The following is a 7,460-nucleotide window of genomic DNA, read 5'->3' on the forward strand; positions in this document are numbered from 1 at the left end:
TTTTCAACAACCAGAGAGCTAAGCTTTGAGATGGAAAAAAAAAATACTAAATTAAAAGGCTAGACTATATAAGCTAAGCTAAGCTAAGCTAAGCAGCATGTGAATTTGAATGGATTGTAGGGTGCCAGAAAGGCTTATACTTTAAAAACTTGACAGCGTGTAAAGACGAATCAATGATCCACCCAAATGTGAGCATGTCACGTTTTCTATTTTAAATTATACCACCAAACCAATTAAAATGAGAAATGAATCGAATTGGTTACCCAGAAGACAAAAGGCCTTCCTTCCTGTTGTTGAAGTAGTTGCTTCAATTCAATCAATTTAAGACACTGTATGACTTGTGTAAGCTTGCTTGGGAAGGTCCAAACAAAAGAAAAGAGAAATTGCATGAAAGCGACTATTTGCAGTTGCCATATTATCTAAATAGTAATTTATGGTCTAAATGATAACCATAAGAAAACGTATGTTTAGTTCCAATTGGTACCATATTACATCCATAAATTCACTTCCAAGTTCTATCTACTCATTCCAAGATATTGTAATGTAAATGAGTTTTCAACCTCAGCTCAGGTGATACTATTACCAGCCTTGATACAAATTCATCAAGTCTATTAAATTTAAGGCAAACAAAAAAGACGGTTAAGACTGTTATCGTAATAAGAAATATGATCCATCTCAACATAATAAGCCTTCATGTAAGGTATTCATTTCCAAAAACATGTGATCTTTAACAGAAAACAACTTCCTCAACATGCATCAAAATCCAGCACTTCGAATAAATTAATAATAATGACTGAAAAAATAGTTCAATACAAAACACTTTAATCCTATGACATGCCACAGTTTTTGACAAATATCAAAATTTTCCATCTAACACTCGGTGAGCTAGAATTTTACTTGAAAGCAATAAATAAATAGAAACTGCGAAAATTACACCATCGTACAAGTTCATGAGATTTCTGATCAAAAAACATGAAGCTTCAGAATGAGGTCTCAATTTTCAGTCAAAGAGGCATCGTCAATACCTGATTGGATGAGATCCAGCCAACAATCTGCCAGCAGAACCCATAACTTGTGATTCTTATTTCTTGAAATCTAGGAAAATCTGTCCAAGTTGGGATTCACATGCAGCTTGAAGATCTGGACCCAACTCCTTAAGAAACGTCTTGGTTAGTTTTAGAGTTGTTATCATTTGGAAGACCTTAGACCAGAACAACCGTACATGCTTCTTAGGCGTATTTGACACTGTATCCTTCATTAGAGATGCAAGTTTGTCCAGGTGGCTTTTCAAAGTTTTCTTTGAAGCGGCACGACTACTTTCATCAGCGTTGGTTTGAACCATAGACTTGAAAATTTCAATCACAAGATCAAATGCTTCGACTCGACGATACTCTAGTTTTGCATCAATGCATTTCTCCAGCAGGAAACTAAAAAGTTTCTGTCCAATCCATGGCCTTCTTCGAAATATTTCTTTAAAGAATCCAGACTTTATTTGTGACTTTTTGCTGTTAAGATAACCCACCAACACATTCTGGAAGATTTCAATAATTCTTTGAAGTTCTGGCTCTGAGAAGTTCCTAGCATCGACGATCTTCAAAATCCAAAAAGTCGAATTCTGTGCTAGAGTAATGTTCATTTTGTGTCTGTCCTTGGAGGCTGACTGCTGCTTTTTGGTTGGTTTACTCGACTTCTTTCGCTTGAATGGTTTTGATGCTAACTTTAGGTTCTTTTCCAACAAAGCTTCTAGAATAGATAATTGCAGAGCTTCACCCTTCGGGAAATCTTTCCCTTTGAATATTTGCTTTTGCAGAATTCCCCATATACGCTGGGCAAGCTGTTCATTCCCTTCTGCAGTATTCGTGTCGACAAATGCCTGAGCCAAGTTTGAGAATGCAGTAAGAACTTGTGGTTTACCTGCATTTGTTCAGTCAATCAGAGAACAAAAGTCAGGTTTCAGAACAAAAGTTGAAATAATCAGTAGGAAGATATTTCAACTAAGACTATAAATCTCATGTTCCTGCATGATAGCAAAAGAGAAACAAAGGCAAAGAGCATCAAACACATAAGTTTGTGATATTATGAATGTAATGGCCAAATTGCTGTCATGGAATGGTGACATGTCCATCAGATTTATTTCAAATCACACACAGAGGCACATCAAATGTACCTACTGCTAGCTTAAGTGTCATACGACACTAGCAATTAATTACTTCTCCACATTGGGAAAGTAAATCCCCAATAACTGTGAGAAAGTATAATGTTAAAACTTGCTTCTAGTCCATTATGAATGACTGGCCAAAGGCTAAAAGTAACGTTGCACCAATTAAAATAACATGCTCATAAAGAAGAAACATGCAGTGGCGTACTAAATGAACAAACACTTGCCTGGATTTTCATGCAGGTATATTTCCAGTAATGAAAGGACCCGGAGTTTGAACTGGACAAGCTGAGATTGGGCAGTTTCACTCCCAATCCCAGCTTGATTCTTCTTCTCCTGGAAAATGCGGGCAAGATAGGTGTCCATTCGGAACATAGCCTCATCATCCATTCCTTCATCTGACTCATCAGAATCGCTCGTGGCATCACCGGAACCATCAGGATGACTTCCTTCTCCAGCTTCAACTACTGCTTCAGAGTCGTCAGTTTGTTCATCACTCTCAGCCATTTCATGTGTCACAGCTTCATCAATTTCCTCATCTTCTTCAATACCAAGGATATCTTCATCTTCTTCGTCATCTTCACTCTCAGCCTCTTTGCGCCTAGAAGGTTTCAAATCTTTCTTAACAACCCTCAACATCCGTAGCAGGCCATCATGAGTGACATTGTCACAGAAATATTTGAAAACCTACGGAAAACAAATGGTTTTATTAATGATAAGAAATTCAGGTATGTGAAGGTATAGATAAATATTCTGTTGACATCAGTATTGTTCAAACCAACAAATTACCAGGCAGATATTGCGGTATTTCACAAACACAAATTTCAAGATAGCTATTGTATTCTCTTCATCAAAAACCATTATTAATCATCTCAAATGCACAACAGCCAATAAGACATAAATGTATAAAGTCTTTAAAAAGGTAGGTTATGTTAGATGCCTAAAACATTTATACTACAATAAAACTACAAGGATTCATCTTAATTAGAGACCCATCAATTACATGGATAATGTATCAAAATTTACTGATGTCAAAAATTGAAATAACAAGCTAACATGAAAAATTTAAATATACACATGCAAATTGAACTCACCTGCTCGATAGCAGAGCGCATAGAAGCCGATGACTGAGGTAACAATGAAAGAAGTGTATCAACAAGGACATCCATTAAATCTGGTTCTGCAGTGTCATCCATCTCATCATCTCCTGACGATTCAAGGAGATCAGAAAGCTCAAATGCTTTCTTACAACATATCATGAGTTCAGAGGCAGCATCTGAAAATTCCCCTGGGCGAAGAAGCACTTGGAGCAGTAATTGAATCAGCAAATACCTCATTGCATGCAATTTATGCCCACTAGCACTGAGGCCACATTTCCTTTCCTGCCAACAGAACATTATTTGAAATGCCATCAGTTCTCAAGACTAAAGAACAAATAGAGTACAAAAGGATAAAAAATGGTTTGTATACATAAAGCAAAAACAAAAACAAAAAAATACATTACAAGAAAACTCAAAGATCGGCTAGTCGCCTCAACCTCAAAAGAAGTATATTGTCAACAGCATTAACAATGTCACATGAGATAAGGAGATAATAGAATTACCTCTCTTGAAAGCCTAGCTTCCATGTCTTGCAAACCTTTGAAAGCTTTTTCGTCATCGTCGCTCAAAGTTCGAAATAACGAAACTGATGGAATGTTACGTAATGTACCCAGGAAGCGCATGAAGAAGGATCCAAGATCATTCGGCTCAATCCCATTCGCAAAAGAACTAGATCCCTCGGCCTTCTGAGCACTTGCTAGTAATAACTGGAGCTGCTCGATACACATTGTACAAAGAGCACTGGAAGTGGCTGCTTTTGGCCACCTAAATTTCTCCTGTAGTTCAAATGATGTCAGTTCAGTACCAAGAGATGCAGAAAATAGACCCTGAACAGCCAGAAACTTCAAAATTTCCTTTTGCACGCTGAACTTTGCTTCGGGATCCAGCTTCAAATATTTCAAAATAGAGGGAATGGATTCTACAACCCAACTTTTCAATGAATCTGAATTTGCGGCCGCTGTCACTGAATCCTTATCCTCAAGGGGAACTATCTCTGAATTTTCATCTGTTGTTTGACTCTGATCTGAAGGCTCTTCCGAAGCATAACCTTCTTCAAGAAACATATTCACTGAGCTCTGAACGAAGAGCATGCAACCGGCTTCAGTTTTAAACCCAGCCATCAGATCTTTGACAGTTTTGTCCTCGTACTCGCATCAAATTTTCCACTGCTATGTTTCTGTAACGCAACAATAACAGCTACTCTTCTGACATCGTCATTCTTAACCCACTCCAATAACTCTTTCAGAAAGTGTTGCGCAACTTTATATAGCCAAGAGTCTTTCGTGGACAGTATATCCGTCAGACACTGGACAACTTTGCAAGACAGAACATTCGGAATCAAAGAAGCAGGCAGTCTGGGGAGGAGTAGAAGTAGAATGTCAAATGCCAGGTGCTTACGATCATGAGACGAAAAAATAAGAGATCCTTCTACAACAACTTCACAAAAAGACTGAACGTTCTTTGCGATTTCTTCTTCTGAAGAGCTACATTTCCGACTTTTTTTGTGCTTCTTTAAAGAATTAGAAACTGTTGCTGGATCTTCAGCTTGCAAAATCACATCGGGAAGGAGAAGATTAACCAAAACAGGCCAGACACTGTGAACCCGAGGCTGGCAGAAGGTGGACTCCTGCCATATCAACACATTCAAAATGTCAATGATTATCTACCATCATTTGCAGAATTAGTGTATTAACCAAATAAAAAATTCACGTGAGTTATCACCTTCAAGCAGTTAGCAAGAGATGACAGATGATCAGCAGCAAAAAGTTTACTAGAGCTGAACGGAGTTGGCAGAAGCGAGCCAAGTTTTGTGCTGTCATTAGAAATTGTTTCTCGAATTTTCAAAGCTAAAAGCAATGCATCAGGATTTCCAACATCTGTTGCTTTTTCAAACCATCCCTGAAGTTCGGGGGCTTCAAGAACATGACCTAACAATGCTTCAGTTGGCAACTGCAAGAAGGACCATTTACTGAACATCAATGCTTTTCAAAACATTTATCAAAACCGCATTACACAAGGAAATCACTAGTGACATAGAGAGAGAAACTAAAATAAACATATACGTCAGTCATAAAAAAATAAAGCCCCCATGCAAGCATAAACAATTTGCAGAAGAGAAGAACATTCTATAAAGAAATCCAGACAAATAAGTCAGGGAATAAAAAATGGGAGTATACATTACTGTAACAATCATATACACATTAATATTGCAATAGCATTGCAGAAAAAAAGCAGTTAAGTTTTCATTTCACTCTTCAAGCTTCAGAAAATTCAAAAGCTAGAGTGAATTAGGACAATAAAAGTAGTTTATCAAAAAGAACACACCTTTTCACACAAGTCTATAATAATTGAGACAGCAGGCTCTTGCAAGTATCGCTTTTTAGATGCGAGTGAGATAATAGCACCGATGAATTCCTTTATATGAGGAGTATTTCTATCAGACTTCCAGTCTTCAAGTAGTCTTCCTGAACGTGAGAGTGCACCATACGCAAAAAGGCGACCCAAAAGACGATCCTTCACTTCCTATGAAACAGGAGAAACAATTTCAATGACATTGAAGCGAATTGAACAATAACGTTGTGCATAAAATAAGTTATTTACACACCTGCCCTTTCATTGATGAAGCAACTTCCAATATATCCACAGTAAGTTTAAGTAAAGAGTCCGTTTTGATGCTTTTAACTGCCCCAATTAACAATGTCAACCCCAAAGCAAAGCCTTGCCTTGCACACTGCATAAATGAATTCATTACTTACAACATAAACTGAAAACTATCTCCATGAGTTATAAAAAGCAAAACTAAAATTACCTCTCTAGATGAAGATATACCGCGAAAAAGCCTGCGAACAGCATATCGAACAGATGGAGCACAATCATTCAAGCCATCATCTTTATTAGCCTCCAATTTAAGAGCACCACCACCATCACCATCAATCATTTCCTTAACTTGCAGCTTATCATAAGCATTTTGGACATCCTGCAACTCTCTGACTAAAGATTCGGCAGCTTCGTATCTTGCGGAGGCGTCGGACGAAGCTAAGTTGTTGAATACGCTGATATGAAACTCTGGTAAGCCATTGGGATCTTTTTTATAATCCGATTGTTGAGGAATGGAATTGGGGGGAAGTGGATCTTGAGTTTCATCGTTAATGTCGCGTTGCTTCTTAGCTTTGTCCAAAGCTTTTCGCTTCTTCTTTCTCTCCATAGGTTTAGTTGAATCAGGAGCAGACGCCATTGGGGAAAAATGCTTAAACCCTAAAACCCTAGTTGTTGTTTAGTTGAAAATCACACTTGGAAGTGACGATGCTTTGAATTGCTGATATAATAAAACTACAGGCTGAAGCAATCTGGGCCTTTTTTTCCTTCATAAAATTCTCATGGGCTTGTCCTGTCTCAATGAATAAACACCCCCTCAATGAATCAATTTGATTCGGTTTAACCTCAAATTTTTTTGATTCGGTTCGATATTTCTAGCGTATTGTGAAGAAGCTTGCATTGCATATCTTGTCGAAACCAAAACAATGGATTGGTTCTTTGACGAGAAAATACTTGTCGTGGGTCCGTCTGTACTTTTAAAAATAAATAATTTATTTATATATTATAAAAATTTATATAATAATTATTTGTATTAAATATTACTAAATTTATATCAAATATTATATAAAATAAAATTATTTTAATTTTAAATCAATTAGAATTATTTTGATTTTATTTCAAAATCTACAATCTTATTAGAATTAAAAAATTATTTTGTTTGAAAAATAAGATATATCTATTTTAATTAATAATAGAAAAAAATATGAAAGATTTTTATTAGGAATAATAGTTTAATTAAAAAAATTCAAAAAAATAATATATATTTTAATTTGATTAGGGGTAATTTTTTTTAGTAATGTGCCCGTTTGAATAGTAAAAAATATATGTTCCCTTTAAATTAGGAATAGAAAAAATAATATAATGGATTTTAATTAAGAAAAATTATTAAATAAAAAAATAAGAAAAAAATATAGTGTATTATAATTTTATTAGGAATATGTTTTTATTGTGTTTTGATTTTCTAATTAGAATAGAAAAAATTATAGCTTAAAATTATCATTTGAAATCTAATTAAACTTAAAGTTTTAAATGAGAAATATAGTTTAATAATAAAAAAATTAGAAAAAAATAATATATATTATTATTTGATTAGGAATAATTTTTAT

The 7,460-nt window shown here is 35.5% G+C and overlaps 1 pseudogene; it reads right to left on the reverse strand.

The window, feature by feature from the left end:
• Nucleotides 1-1,081: 1,081 nt before the first annotated feature.
• On the reverse strand, nt 1,082-6,493 carry LOC139883788 (uncharacterized; annotated as a pseudogene).
• Between the last annotated feature and the right edge of the window lie 967 nt (nt 6,494-7,460).

The sequence above is a fragment of the Rutidosis leptorrhynchoides genome, unplaced genomic scaffold (assembly GCF_046630445.1).
Source record: "Rutidosis leptorrhynchoides isolate AG116_Rl617_1_P2 unplaced genomic scaffold, CSIRO_AGI_Rlap_v1 contig45, whole genome shotgun sequence".
NCBI lineage: Eukaryota > Viridiplantae > Streptophyta > Magnoliopsida > Asterales > Asteraceae > Rutidosis > Rutidosis leptorrhynchoides.